The 16,207-nt window shown below is 42.1% G+C and overlaps 1 protein-coding gene across 3 annotated transcripts in view; it reads left to right on the top strand.

Annotated features, from left to right (window-relative positions):
* HECW2 (HECT, C2 and WW domain containing E3 ubiquitin protein ligase 2) overlaps positions 1 to 16,207 on the top strand; it is a 380,997-nt gene that overhangs the window by 54,108 nt on the left and 310,682 nt on the right. The window lies entirely within an intron of this gene.

The raw sequence follows: 16,207 nt of genomic DNA, 5'->3' as shown, positions 1-16,207 counted from the left end.
TACCTGTGTTAGAATCTCTTGGGGTGGGGCCTGGGAATCTTAATTTTAAACAAGCTACCTATTCATAGGTACTCTAAAATTTGGCAACCACTGGCTCCTTTCTCATCTCCTTTGTCTTTGTCACAGGCATTTGAGATACACTAAGGCTAAATCAGTTTATGGAAGGGGGTGGGGAGGACACAGGGGGCCAAGGTCTCTAAGGTAGAGACACAATCGACGCTCCGGACCATCTCTGTTAGTGTCCTCAGTCTTTCTGCCGAGTGCTCCTCAGCCACACCTCAGCCTGGCCCATTCTCCGCCCCCGTTCCTGCTGTCCCTGGGTTTATGAGAAGTCTTTCCATAATTGCAATCATCTGTGTCCTGTCTGGTCTGCTTGGCAGGCCAAGAGATCTGCCACCTCCTGATCCCCAGCTTCCATAAATTATAAACTGTTGGATCCAACCGGCTGTCTCTAGGTTGGGTGTTTGAATTCCTCTTGGGTCTGTTGCCTTCCATCCAGAGCCTTTCTGTCTTCCCACCTCGCACCCTGTTCCCATACATACATAGCACATTCTTAAGTTTCTAACAGGGTTTTTCTCCAGTATCCTTTTTTGTTTTTTGCTTTTGTTTATATCCACGAGCACATTTTCCTGGAAATTCTGCTATGGTGTTAAGGTGTTCGGGTTCTTCCGCCATAGCTGATTTTCCCTTTGAGGTTCCCAGAGGCCTGGGAGGGAGGAAGAAGAATAGTGTTCTTCCTTCTTGCTGGGATGGAGATGACTTTAGGCAAAATTAAACAGAAAGGAATTGGTTTTGTCCTTTCCTTCCCTTTCACTAGTTTCACCTTTCCTGGCCTCTGTATTTGAAGTTAGCCATGAGATGGGTGATGTATATGCCACACAAGAGATGGCTGATGTGTGGGGAGCTCTTGGCTTGTTCTGTTACCGCTGCTGCTGTCTTCCACCCAACACCACCACTGATGCAGCCGTCGGAGACCCAGAGAGTTGCAGTGGACTTCTGACTTGACAGATCAGTGCTCAGTTTATTCCTGTAGCACAGTGGCCATTTGGCAGATGAACAGTGTGAGTAGCCGGCCTTGTAGCTCTCAGCTCCTAGTCCAGAAAGTTGGATTATGTGCCTGCTGAAGAGCATTTTCCATGTAACTTCTTTTTTTTTTTTTTTCTTTAAAGATTTTATTTTTTTTCTTTTTCTCCCCAAAGCCGCCCGGTACCTAGTTGTATATTCTTCGTTGTGGGTCCTTCTAGTTGTGGCATGTGGGATGCTACCTCAGCGTGGTTTGATGAGCAGTGCCATGTCCGCGCCCAGGATTCGAACCAACGAAACACTGGGCTGCCTGCAGCGGAGCCCGCCAACTTAACCACTCGGCTATGGGGCCAGCCCCTCCATGTAACTTCTTAAGATGTATAATCTCCTTTTCCCCTTCAAGCTCGAGGTGAGTCCTGGATGCAGATCTAGGTACCAAATGGCAGACTCTAATGGTTATCAAGAAATTATTAGTTTTTTTACTAGCCCTCTTTCTGCTATCAGTAGAATAATTCTGGAAGTTGGTGGGGCATAGATACATAGGCAGCGGGAGTTTTATGAGGCTGAGCATGCCAGCTTTGAAGATTTATGGGCTTTAGACACTTTCTCTGGAAAGCAAGTGTCCACTGGCATTTCTTTTCTTTTCTTTCTTTTTTTTTTAGTGAGGAAGATTCGCCCTGAGCTAACATCCTAACTTCTGTTGCCAATCTTTCTCTTTCTGTTTGAGGAAGATTGGCCCTGAGCTAACATCTGTGCCGATCTTCCTCTATTTTGTATATGGGATGCCACCACAGTGTGGCGTGATGAGTGGTGTGTAGGTCTGTGCCTGTGGTCTGAACTTGCGAACCCTGGCCTGCCAAAGTGGAGCACGTGGACTTAACCACTGTGCCAGTGGGCTGGCCCCTCCACTGGCTTTCTCATCTTTCTAGTTCAGCTCTCTCAGATGGTCCTGTGGCCCATACAGTAGTCTCTTATGCAGAATGCCGCCGCAGCTGTCACAGTTCCAAGTGGCAAACCATGCACCTAGGTGTACCGAGAAAACTAATGAACTCAGAATTGGACAAAGCCAGAGGGTAACGCACATTTTATAGGAGCATCAGAGTGTTTTCATATCAGGTTATTCTTCCATGAAATCTATTATCACTGACTTATTCACTGTATCCAACCTTGGCCATTTATAAAAATAGAGTTTAAGTTTTTAGGATGCTGTATAATTCCGGCCCACTTTGCTTTTCCAGATTGTTCCAAGAAGTGCTCCCAAATTATTAAGCCTCAATTACCCATTTCTTCCCTCTGTAACAGTTCTTTGGTAGGTGTTAGAGTGGAAAACAATCTGATTACATTCTTTATTGTGTAGTGATTCCCCTGGAGGTAGTTGGATTTTTTTTTAGTGGGTAATGATTGTTAAACTCAGATCTCTAATTGATGACATCTGAGCAGTGTAACATAATGAAATGAGCAATTTCAGACATTCTGGGCAAAAGTGAAAAGGCAACATAAAGGAATTTATGACAGTTTGTCCTTGTGTAATCTTCTAAGCTGTCTCTGCTTTCTCTGACTTGTCTTCTGCTGCTTTTGAACTCATGCCGTCTCTGCGTTTCCAAAGTGACTGTAGGAATTAGGGCTGGGTGGGGGGAGAGGGGAAGCATGGCCAGGCCTTCCCTGCATACACGTGGGGTTGACCGTGCCACAGCCCTTAGACCTAGAAACGTATATGCTGAGGGGATGTGCAGCGTTCTCACATATGGGCTCCCAGGGCGGGGTGCTTGAGGCCTTTCATTAAATTGCCCTAGAGCTTGCCTTTAGCGGATCTCTTTATCTTTCAATATGTCATGCAAGGCATTACACACCAAACTCACCCACCCTCTGCCTCAGGCAGCTGAATTTGGTGTAGGACAGTATAAAATTTCTAAATGTTGATGTATTTGAAATCTCGTCCTTTCCTGTGTGATGTTGGAAGCAGCAGTTTAAGAAACAGCAAAACCAGCATGGTGAACGCTCTGTATTTCTTGTAGTGGTGCTAAGAACCAATCCACATTCATTTTAGTACTGATCATGATTTGGTGTTTCTTCAGTTGGAGTCTTTACCAGCTTTCTGAGAGCAGCGCTGATTTTTGCAAACTTGGAAATCTATTTTCTCTTTTATGGGAGTGCTATAAAAAAGGGAGCTTTATTTTATTTTATTTTTAAAGATTGGCACCTGAACTAACATCTGTTGCCAATCTTCTTTTTTTTTCTTTCTCCCCGAAGCCCCTCAGTACATAGTTGTATACTCTAGTTGTAGCTCCTTCTGGTTGTGCTCTGTGGGACACCACCTGAGATGGCCTCATGACGGTTCTAGGTCTGTGCCCAGGATCCGAACTGGCGAAGCCCTGGGCTGCTGAAGCAGAGCACGTGAATGTAACCACTCAGCCACGGAGCTGGCCCTTAGAGGCTAGCTTTTTTAGCAGCTGAAGAAGAGTGTTTTTTAGCAATATTGACAATTTGTTTTCTTCTTAGTCATTTGCTGTGCAAATTGGTATAAACTGAAGGAGACCACATTGGTTGGGGTGTTGGCCACTTTGTTAATTTAGTGTTTGCCATTTCAAAACTGTCCCCGTTTAGGTGTGGGGAACTATGTGTCAGTTGAAATAGGATCTGATTTTGGGAACTCAGGCTTGTAGCAAGAAGGTTGCCCCTAATAGAATTCGAGGCAAGAAGAGCACAAAAAGTGCCCTGTTCATTCTGGTTATCCCTGCCCAGCCAGGTGAGGCCACTGGAGGAGGCAGTGAGTGCTGTCGTGTTTGACAGTAGAGGTTGACCGTGGAGACGCTGTCTGAGGCTGCGGCGGGCGGTTGTGTTAAGCAGGCTCTCGGGAGCTACTTTTAGCTCTTTGAAAAATTTATATCTGAAAGCCCCAAATCTTCCTCCTGCGTCACAGCAGCTGGCCTACATTCAGAATACGCAGCCTCTCATCTGATATTTATGGGAGCTGGAGTGAGGCATCAGAGAATAGAAGAAGATTTAGCTATCATTTCAACCCCCGTTCTCATTTCCAAGTTTCCAAGGCTGAAAAGATTCTTCCACAGTCCTTGGGTATGTATTTTTTAAAGAGGAGAAAAGAAACAAAATCCTCCTGATGTTTCACACTCCCTGAATTGAGATCTCAGAGCATGTTGCTGCTAATAATTTATTCCTATTTATTAATGCTGACGTATGAGCAGTTTCGTGTGTGTGGTAGGGAAGAGCTGCATAATTTAAGAACAAAGCAGAGTAAACATTTTTGGCTGCACAAGGACAGGAGCCCCTGACACATTCGGAAGACTCATTTACAGCCAGACTAAACTTCCCTGTGGTCAGGAATTGCAGCTGCAAAACAGGATTATGAATAGCTGGATATTAAAATTAGTACATACTACTTTCCAGTTGTCTGATCTCAAGTAGTTTAGCACACAAAGTTGGGACTTTTTTGCAGATGCATATTATCAGTGAAAGCAAATGAAACCAGAATTCTGGGAATAGTGTGCAACAGTAAATCGGGGAGTAGTAATAAAAAAACAAGTCAAATCCCCAGCCCAGCTGAGCGCTCGTGAACAATATCAAAGCGGCAGATGGTCTGGGTTGGAGAGTTCTTGGCATTGAGGATGTACAGTAGCCATTGGCCACAAGGCTAGTACTGCCCAAAGCCAAATTTGGTTTCTTGTTCTTGACGCAAAGCAAGAATGGAAGCGATTGTGAAGCTTTCATCTTAGACATTTAATTAAATTCTGTAATGTAACATTGACCTCATATTGTTTTATAGTGAAGTAAGCTGAGCCAGAAAAAAAGCCTAGTTTAAGGTGACAGTAACAGAGCTACTTGACTAATTAAACACATTGCTAATGGAAAATCAAGAATGAAATTACATCTATATATTCCTTTTCCGGTGCCGTGGACAAGGATGCGTATGAGTTTGCTGAGATTAAGGAATAGGAGCTTTTCTGTCCTTCAGCCTGCAGATTGAAGGGGAATGCAGGAGGCTGGAGAGGGAAGTGAGATACAAGGTAAGAAAAAACAAAAAGGACGAGTTGTTTCTTGGCTGCTGTGGTTCAAAATAATTTAAAGGGCGAGGTTCATTTGTGGTGGTTGAGGCTGCTTCATATCATGGAAGGGGCTCTAGAATGTCCCACATCAATGACAGACGTCAGTGTGCTAGAAACGTGGCATTGGAAGTAGATAGAGGTCATTGCTTGCTAATTCCCAACCAACATAGGGGTCTTTCTTACAGTTTCTTCACAGGGGATCAGGTGACCTCAGCTTGGACCTTTTCACATTATAATTTATTTGTTTACCAGAAGATCGACTGCCCAATCCCTAGTTTCCAGGAAGAATGAAAACATGCTAACTAAGCACCTGTCTCAGTCTTCAAACCAACATGGGGAAGATGCAGTTGAAGTTGTGTGCAGGGTAAAGGGATAGGAAGAGGGCACCTGGTTGGTCTCCACATCAGATAAATATTAGCCTGAAAAAAATTATAGCTACAGAAACTGTATGTTATCTTTCTTCGACCCCCATGTATTTTGAATATATTTTCTTTTTTTTTTTTTTTTAAAGATTTTATTTTTGCTTTTTCTCCCCAAAGCCCCCCGGTACATAGTTGTATATTTTTAGTTGTGGGTCCCTCCAGCTGTGCTATGTGGGATGCTGCCTCAGCATGGCCTGATGAGTGGTGCCATGTCCGTGCCCAGGACTCAAACTGGCGAAACCCTGGGCCACCGAAGCAGAGCACGCAAACCTAACCACTTGGCCATGGGGCCAGCCCCTGAGTATATTTTCTTTCTTTCTTTCTTTTTTTTTTTTTTTGAGGAAGATTAGCCCTGAGCTAACCCCTGCCAATCCTTCTCTTTTTGCTGAGGAAGACTGGCCCTGAGCTAACATCCATGCCCATCTTCCCCTACTTTATGCATGGGACACCTACCACAGCATGGCTTTTGCCAAGCGGTGCCATGTCCGCACCCAGGATCCGAACTGGTGAACCCCCGGCCGCTGAGAAGCTGAACGTGCAAACTCAACCGCTGTGCCACCGGGCCTGCCCCTGAATATATTTTCTTAATAAGATGTTTTGGGGAGCGACAGACAGGAGAGTTCACTAACCCACGCCAAATTATGCCAAACTAATCTCTCCTTCCTCCTCCCTCTTTTCCTTTTTTCCCCTCTTTGTCTTCTTCCCTCTCTTTCTCCTTATTAGTATTACCATAAGTAAAATAAGATTAAGTAGGGAGATATGTCTAGGTTATAGCAAGATAATTGACAAGATCTCTCCAGGTGGCATTGTGGCCACGATGGACACATGTGCCCTGGATCATAATGTTAGGTGCCAGACACAGTGCTTGGTGCCACCTGTGCAGCAGTAAACCAATGAGAAGTGGCCCCTGCCCTCTAGGAGCTTACAGCATGTCTAAGGAAAGAGACTGTTACAAAACGAAGGCGGGAAAATATGTTGAAGCAATGATGGGAAGGGTGCGGCGTGTTCTGTTGGATCTAATGGACCCTCAAGGTTAGGGAGGATTTCTCCAAGAAGAAGATCTTGAAGCTGCAATCTGGAGACAAATAATTAACCAGGTTAACATTAGGAAGTGGTAGAGTATTCCCGGGAATAGCGTGTGCAAAGACTCAGAGGTGAGAGAGAACATGTTCTCTTCACGGACCTGAAAAGCATTAAATATGGTAAGTGCATTTGTTAAGGTACAAGCTAAGCTGCTGTAACAAGGTCACCCCAAGTTACAGTAGCTCCAACAAGATGGAAGTTCATTTTCTCCCACAAAATTGTCTGGAATTGGTTGACAAGCCAGGGTGGATAGCCTGCACTACTGTTAAAGGTCATTCTGGAAGTCAGGTTCTTTTTTCTTGGTCATTCACTTCACCAATGAAAGGTTATTTCTAGCATCCCTTATACTAATTAATGAAGGACAGGTGCATAAAGTGATAGCTGATAGCAAGAAGTCTGCTATTGGAATACGTGTCAAGGGGAATGGAACCCAGTCTTAAGGTTAGGGATAATCTCTCAGAGGAGGTGAGAACCGAAGCAGAAGTTGGCCACCTGAAGCTGAGGAGGTGGGAGAGTTCCGGGCAGAGGGAAGAGCATGTGCAAAGAACTCATGGCGAGAGGGAATCTGGTATATTTAAGACACTGAAAAACACTGGGTATAGTGTGTGTTAGGGAATAATTGAAGGTGCTGCAACAAAGAGACCACAAATTATAATAACTCAAACAAGATAGAAGTTTATTTCCCTCCCATAGAACAGCCAGGATTTGGTGCAGCAGCTTCTGGAAGCTGGACACCTGCATAGGGTCTTTGCAATGCTAACAGGAATGAATTCTTGATTAGGGGACTTGAACTGTTTACTATTGTCCCTTGTTTGTAAATTAATACACACGCACGTATATGTCGCTGTCTCACTATATTTTAAAGTAAATTACAAGACAGCTCCATAAACTATGTTAAAGAGTTTAGGATCTCTCCAAAGGTAAACGTGAGGCTATTGGAAGGAGGGGAATTAAGTTTGCAATTTAGAGACGTGGCTCTGGTTTTAGTGCCGTGAATGAATGGGTGGGCAAGGCAGAAGGCTGGAGACCAGGTAGGCTATTGCTGTAATCCAGGTGAGGAAGGATGTGGTGTTGTGGACTCTCTGGGAATGGTTATCTACTAGACATAGTAGAGTTAATAGGCAGAACTTCAGGGAGAAGAGTTTGGCAGAAGTTAACTATTTTAATCTATTGCTCTCCAGGCCTGAAATTCATAATATTATTTGAATCCCAAGACTTTTAAATGTGCACAAGTTTATTTAATGAGGAGTTGCAAAGTCACGTATTTACTAGTGCTTGAGAACAGGAAAACGAAATAAATACAGCAGGCCTTTGAAGTGGTGGGGGGCTATGCGGAACTGGATGGCATATGCCCTCTCTGAGGGGCAAGTCTGCTCAGTTCCAGCCAACTGTTGCCATTTGTAAAAGACAACTCATTGTTGCCAGATCTTCTGACTTTTTTCCTTTTTTTTAAAGAGTCTTGGATTGTTATATGAAATCTTCTGACTTTTAATTATTGACCTCTAAGTGAAAATTAAACAGACTTACAAAGTACTGTATAGGCCAGCACTGGAAGGGCTGAGCAAAACAGGTCTGTAAATGGGATTTGGTTTGCACAGATTGATTTGTGCTTAGGTGTTACTAACTGTATTAGGGTAGGCTGCTATAACAAATCCAATAATACAGGGGTCAAAAGAATAGAGATGTTTGTTTCTCATGTGACATTTCCAATGTGAAAGGACCAGGCAGCCAGACATCCTTGCTCTTTGTGGTCATTCGGGTACTTCCCAAATTTTGCTCCACCATCCCCAAGTATACTATTGTTCATCTGCATGGTTCGAGTTGGGTCATCACATCCGAATTCTAGTCCTCAAAAAGAGAGAAAGAGAGCACGGGTGAGGCATGCCCATCTTAAGGTCCTCGCCATATATTCGTAACAACTCTTAGTGTTTGTTTGTATTTTTTACAGTGTACTTCCCTGTTAATTTTTTTTATCCTTAATGATTCTTGAGCCTGGCGTGATGGGTTATCATTCCTATTTGACAGAGAAATGAGGTTGAAGTAGGTGGTGACTTGCCCAAGATCACAAAGAGAATTAGTGGCAGGATTAGACTCTACCTTGACTCCCTTTTAATAATAATAAAATGCCTTTTAAATGAATTTATAATAAATATCTAAAATAAAACTCCATTTACTTGAGTTCCTGTTACCAAACAAAACTTAGTCACCTACCAAAGTGTGAAGAGAGATGGCAACATATTGTTTTCCTCCTGGATACATTATCATAGTCCTCTTCCAAGGTATCATTCTTGATTATTCTTGGCATAACACGGGGAATCCACAAAAGCCAACAGTCTTTTGAGCGCTCAGTAGATAGTTTTGCTCTGACTGAACCAGAACATTCTTTGTCTTAAATGTTGCAATTTAATTATGTACAGGAACATTGATTCCTTATGGTGTTATAACCACATGTGGTTATAACCCTCAACCTCATTCAGTTTTTGTTTCTGAGAGAGCTATTAGAGAGTGTCGTGGCTGGAATTGCTCTCATTAGTCAAATCAGTCTTCTGGTTCTGGGTACCCCTGACTCCCTGCACCAATAAGTGAAATTTCATTTATCGGTTTTGGGAGCATTTCGCTAGTACGAATCAGAGAAAGCCCCAGAATTTCCAGACGCTTGACTGCTCTCTCTCATTTTTACTCCAGCCGTTGAATGAAACATTGAAATGGTGAATTTGGAGTTCTAGAGAATGAAAAGTTGTAGGGACGTGGAATTCTCTGTCCTTGGGCTTTTATTAGAATTAGGAAAAGAACCAGGCGTGACCACATAATTGTGACTGCTCTGATGAAGAATGGGCAGAACAATGGAACAGTGATGAGTTGACAATGCCTTGGATGTGCACAATAGAAAAGCCTTTTTTGTTTTGTTTTGTTTTTGGAGGAGCATCGTGTTCTGGTCGGCGGAGCCTGGGATGGTAATGCCAGGATAGCAGGGTTCTAGTCCTGGCGCTTCTGGCACGGACGCGCAGCACTGACTTGGAAAGTCTGTTAGCTTTGGTTGCTTCAGGGAGCAAATCATTTTTGGTTAGGGGAGGCTGGTCTACCTCCCATGTAGAGAACAGGGTGGTGGTCGTGTTGCTTATATGTAACTTAATTTCTGTAATTAAAAAAATATGCTTGACTTTGTTTTCCATTAATTAGTCAATTTCCAATAATGTAGGCACGAATGTTAATATTGAATTAATTGCTTGCTAATGCGTCGCACACTTATGTAACTGAATCATTTAAAGAGATAAAGGTCTGTATCACTTTTATTGAGGGAAGAATTTATCATATAAAGTAATGGCTCAAATGATCTGGAAATATAGGAGAACCTTAACCAAAGATGCCACCGCCCATATGCTCACCGTCACCGCCATCATCAGCGTCTATTGAGCCCTTGCTGTGGATTCATTTTCTAGAAAAGGAAAATGAAGCTTTGAGAGGAAAGCGATCACCCAATCTTTTATGGTCTCTATGAGCAAAAAATTAAGGACTCTTTATCATTATATTTTTAAAATGTTGAAATACAAAAAAATGCAGACCTGCGAGTCTTTGTGTCGGTGAGCTTTCTTTAAGCATTAATTTACATGACTGCTTACAAAATTTTAACCAGGACACAAAAATCATGTAACGTTTCTTAAAAATGTTCTCCAAACTATTTCTAGGTTTACATTTGCTAAAAATGTAGACCTCCCCCCCAGGGCTGGAAGTACAGTTCACAGTGTTCTGCTACACGTTTGAAGCTTCTCTGAATTGCATTATTTCCAATATTCATGCAGATGCTTATTCTGTTTTATATCTTTTGTTTTATATCTTTTGTTTTAACATAAAAATACTGCTGTTTTAAATTGCTCAACATTGGGTAAAATTTGACACTTCAAGAAGGTTTTCCTGTCATTTCCGATGCTTCTAGCATTGCCTCAGACCCTGAGTGTGAGCTCTCGAGTTTGGCAAGTACAACTTTATGTCGTGTACGGTGGCTGGGTTCACATGATTTAGTAATATTCATATATAAGTTTCTGAAACATTGTTGTGAAGAAAATATTTTGTAATTATCTCCGTTAGAAGTTTTCTGTGTAAAAGCAGCGATGAGTTGGTGACTAACGGTAGATTTTTCTTTTTGGTACTCCCTTTTCATAGTAGTGCTGAAATAAAAGGGAGACTCAGGGTAGAGGAAATGCTTTGAAGTGACAGGCCTGGGTCTCATCCTGGTTCCCCCACTTCTAGCTTTGTGAGCTTGGGCCAATTGTTAATACTTGACCGATAAGAGAACTTCGATTCTTCGTATGTTAAGTGGAATGATAATATCTACTACATTAGATTGTCGTGAAGATAAAACAAAGTAATGCTTTTCTCCCTGCCTGAATCCGTCCCAGTGTGTCCATCTGCCACATGGCCGCTGGGTTTTGGAAGGGATGTGAACATTAAGGGATGGCTGGGAAGCTTGTGCCTAGCTTTAAACATATACTTTCTTCCATAGATCCTAAAACCACACTGTTTTATGTTTTAGCTAGCTTTCTCCTGTTCGCCGTATATTTTCTCTGATCTTATAATAAAGTACTTTCGTCTTACTTTTGGTGGATTATTACTCATGTATTCCCTCCTATGGGAGCTGAACATTAATCTTAACTGGACTGAATTCCCTCAGACCTGCCTGTCTCCATGTTGACTATTCTGCTTAACTATGCGACACTGCTCCATGTCCGTCATTGAAAGCAACAGTTGAAAAACTGTTTTGAGTATTGTTTTACAAACCAATGTAAGCCCTTTTGCATATGCACCACTATTAGGCTTATTTGCTTTGGTAAACATCTCTAACCTCCAATACTTAGGAGTAACTTTCTTACAGGTTATAGTGAAAGCAAGTTTCAGACTTCATTCCATTGCACATGAAGATGTTTATTAGCAAGAAGGTACAAAAAAAATCATATAGCATGCTCTGTAATCTCTATGAATTCCAAACAATCTGTCCTTTTTAGGTGCTCTCTCTCTCTCTTTTTTTTTTGTGAGGAAGATTGGCCCTGAGCTAACATCTGTTGCCAATCTTCTTTTTTGCTTGAGGAAAATTGTTGCTGAGCTAACATCTGTGCCAATCTTCATCTATTTTATGTGGGATGCCACCACAGCATGGCTGGACACGTGTTGCTAGGTCTGTGCCTGGGATCTGAACCTGCGAACTCTGGGCCGCCAAAGCTGAGCACCCAAACTCAACCACTATGCCACTTGGGCTGGCCCTTTTAGGTACTCTTTAGGTGCACATTACATGGTAGATTTTCCTGGGGCAATTGCAACAGTATTCTAGCAGGAAGACTGTGTTAACTCTCTAGGGTTGGGTGGACAGGAATCCACTGAAACAGGATTCTATACCCAGGGCCTTTAAGAATCAAGCCTAAGGTGCCAATCTTAACATCACAGTCTACATGCTCAGTAGATTTTTATTTTTTGGTAATAATTTGAGATTTACAGAAAAATTGCAAAGATAATACAGAGTTTTCATATACCCTTTACCTGATTTCCTCTTTTGTTAACCTTCTACACTACCATGATTTATCTGTCAAAACTAAGAAATATACATTGACACGTTGATGCTAACTAAACTCTAGACTTTTTTCCTCTAACACCCTCTTTCGGTTCTAGAAAATCCAGTCCAGAATACTACATTGCATTTAGTCATTAGATTTTTGTCCTGGGTTTGTGGGAGAGATCAGTTCACACATCTTAAGCACCGCTAATTTTACCAATGAAGACTCGTCTCTAACATCTGCAACACCTGTGACCAAACCTATGGATGGTGATTGGAGAGAAGGAAAGCTGTCCCTGGGAGTGCGGTTCTTTTGGGTCAATGTCAGGTGACCACCATTGGCCTGTATAGTCCCAGTTAGGGTGGAGATTAAAAGGAACACACACATACATTTCATACTGCTCTGCTGTGGTGTTTTAAAGTGAATTCCAGGTAATAATATAATACTTGGGTTATGTTCAAATTCAGTTTAGGTTAAGTAGGTGCTATAGATCATTGAGGAAAGGAAATCCTTCGTTCTTTTTAAAAATATTTACAGCATTTTCCACCCTAATTAGAAAAAGTAGTACTTTTGTTTACTTGTAAGACATCCAGAAAATGGAGAAAAGCATAAAAAAGTAAATATGCCTAATTCACATAATTCCCATCCTACCGATTTTCTTGGGTTAAACATTAATTTTTCCCTTAAATCTAACTACGCCTGTGACCCCTAGCCGCGAGGAGAATGTTAGCAGTGCTTGCAGTCTGTGAATCTGCACATCCTCCTCCAAGTGTTTCATGGAGGGTTTTGCCTTTTTGCCATCAGAGGTGGACTGGACTGATCTCAAGAGCTGAGGAGCAAGAAGACAAGATGCTTCTGAGCATAAATTATTACCTTTATTTCAGCAGAGTTTATTATGGAATTTTACACTTCTGTGTTTTCAAGAAATAAGGAAGTGTGTAAATGCTCCTTAGCACATAGACTGATTGACATGTGATGTCACAGCTGAAGCAAGCTGCCAATGTTTTTGTCTGTTTATTTTGCTTTTTAAAATTTTTTGGTACGGTTGTCGAGTTACTGATGTGTCACTGTGGGAGAGATTGATGACTGTGGCTTTGCCTGTCTGCTGCACTGGTGAACCTGTGAAAGTGGGACTGAGTGGCAGAGGAAAGTCAGGTTCCCATGAAGTGGGACGTTTCAGTCCTGACTCCACCACCTTCTGATGGTTTGAGATTGGACGTGGTCGTGCTGCTTGGCCTCTCCCTGCCTTCTTCCTCACCTGTAGCACCGGGATGGTGATAAAGACGTCAGAGCTCTGGGGTTACGTTATCTGAGATGATGTATGTAAAGCACTTAAATACATGGTAGCTTTTATTAATAGTAAATGTATTTTTTTAAAATGGTTGTGAATTGAATTAATTCCAGTCCTGAGGCAGACATCTGTTGAGCTCCCTCTGTGTGCTAAGCTCTGGCCATGGCACCAGGGACACAGAGAAATGACATGTCCCGGTTCTCAAGGTGCTGCACATGTCGTGGAGATAGATGCCGACCCTACGGCACATGTGGGGCAGGCGTTATGGGAAGACTGGTGAAGGCCAGAGAACCCGGCCTGGGAGAGGCAGAGATACAGAGAGGATGCGGGTCGTCAGGAAGGCAGCAGACTCTGAGCTGAGGCTGCGTCCTGGATTAGTGGGGGAGGGCGGGGCATGGCACAGAGGAGTTCAGGATCCCCTGGAGGCCCTGAGTGGGACTCTCTAAAGGACTTCCCCGAGGTGACGTGCAGAAGCCTTTTGTAAAGTGAGCCTTTGCTACTGAGGTCTTATAAATTTGGTTTCAGGTATCCCATTTCCATCGCATCAGGCTCAGATGCCTCTGCATTTTTTTTTGTATTATATTTTATTTTTTCTTAACACACTTTTGGATTATAAGAGACCCATAACAACATTATAGAAAATTTGGGAAACAGAGAAAAAGAAAAAAAAAAAAAACAGTCCACAATTCCATAGCTGTGTTAGTACAGTGGATTTCCGTCTTTTTTCAGCTCATCTTGGATGTGTATAAAAACTCTCTTCCTCCCCTTCCTATTTTATGCCATTCAAATTTGGTTAACACAAACATTAAAGAAGTCTGAATTGCACGCCACATGCTCTCTGTGGGGTGTTAAAGGAGGGGGAGTTGCGGTAAGGATGGATTATCCCGCGGGGCTTCCCTGGGTGATGATTGAGGTTGAACTATGGGAATTATGAGCCCCAGACATTTTTAGCAACAGTTGCCGTCCCCAGTCACTGGTGAGCTGCTGTATCTGGAAATTGTGGGGAGGCGGGGCTGGGGGTAGTTGGGAGTGTCCATAAATGAGGACGGAATAATTTTCACAAATTTTTATCTTATATGCCTCTGCTATTGATTACCTAATATTTTGTATTTTCTACCTAATATTTCTAATTTTCTGTTTACCTACTTTTTATTTAACTCAAGGAAGTTTGTTTTAAATGGTATCTCTATCCCATCATTACATGATTAAGAGAAGCTAACTGTAGCAATCATTATGATGAAAGCAAAACAATGTGGTCAACTTCTAGTTGGATACTGATACTTGCCAAAGGCCCTAAGCCAAATTTCCGCTCTTTCTTAAGATGGGAGATTAGCAAGTGCTGAAGATTTACTGACGGCGTCCTATCATCAAACAGAGACTTGGTTTCAATAGAACTATTGGAATAAAGTGCTTATATTGTATGTGTGCCAATTTACTTTGAAAGTGCTTGAGGATAAACAGTGTGATCCTTTCCTCATTTTCTTCTTAGAGGCTGTTCTTATTTTAGGTACCCTAATAAGGAATTAATACCTTCAGTATTAGACATTCAGAACTTCAAATATTGTTATAGAAACCTATGCCAGAGGATTTAACTAGCCTAAGGGATGTTAGGAATAATTTTTCATCCATGAAATGAATGATGCTTGTATGAATAAGCCATGGGAAGCCCAGGAGTTGCCACTGGGGTGGAGTCCTCAGGACACCCGTTCATCCTGCTGTCCAGACACCCTGTCTTTCCTCTTAGGTGGTAGTAGGTAGTACGTGAGGAAGAAAGGGGGACTGCCTTGAGCTACAAAACAGGTTGGCACCTGCTCACTAGTAGGTGCACCTTTGGCTGGATTTAGTCCGTGACTTGATTTCAGAACATACTACTCGGTAGCAAGCTTGTGGGGAATGGGCTGCATAGCTTGTACCTAACTTCACCGATTCTTACTGAAAGACCCAGGTTTTCTGAACAGGTCCGCTTGTAATAACTTTCTTACTCTCTGATTCAATGTGATTTAAAGCCTGTTCTATTACGAAGCAACATATCCTGAATTTTGGAAAATATAGCCCTAGGGAAAGCCATGTTTGTTTAACTCTGGCTTGTTTTCTAGCAATCTGGGGTAGATCAGTATTTCTCAAATTAACTGTGCAGAAGGGTCAGTTTTTCTTTCTTAAAATTTTGGTTTCCAAAACATTGTGGACTGATGCTATGAATTACTAGAAAAATAAAAGAGAAACGGTACATACAAGATATAAGCCCAGACTTTTTATTATTAGATTCAACAGACAAAATGACATTCCAATAAGCAATAACAAATATAACATAGGAAAATTATAATTATGAAAACTGTGCACTTGTTCCTTGAAAGTGTGTGTATGGCAATTAATTAGAGAATTGTTATTACATTCAAACTTTTGTTGACCTGTAATTGTAACTAAACAAATAATTGTAAGTGAAGCAGCAATTCCCCATAATATGTGTTCATACACACACTTTGAACAACTACCATTTATGTCAGTATTTAAAGTTTTGTGTTTTTTTTTAAGATTTTATTTTTTTTCCCTTTTTCACCCCCAAAGCCCCCCAGTACATGGTTGTATATATTTTTTTTAGTTGTGGGTCCCTCTGGTTGTGCTATGTGGGATGCTGCCTCAGCATGGCTTGATGAGCCGTGCCAAGTCTGCTCCCAGGATCTGAACCGCCGAAGCAGAGTGAGCAAACTTAACCACTCGGCCACGGGGCCGTCCCCTCAAGTTTTTAATGCTACAAATGTACTTGCTTTCTGCTTCTGAACATAT

This window comes from Equus asinus, chromosome 4 (genome assembly GCF_041296235.1).
Source record: "Equus asinus isolate D_3611 breed Donkey chromosome 4, EquAss-T2T_v2, whole genome shotgun sequence".
NCBI lineage: Eukaryota > Metazoa > Chordata > Mammalia > Perissodactyla > Equidae > Equus > Equus asinus.
Note: the sequence above shows the minus strand (reverse complement) of the source record. Positions and strands in the feature narration are given on the sequence as shown.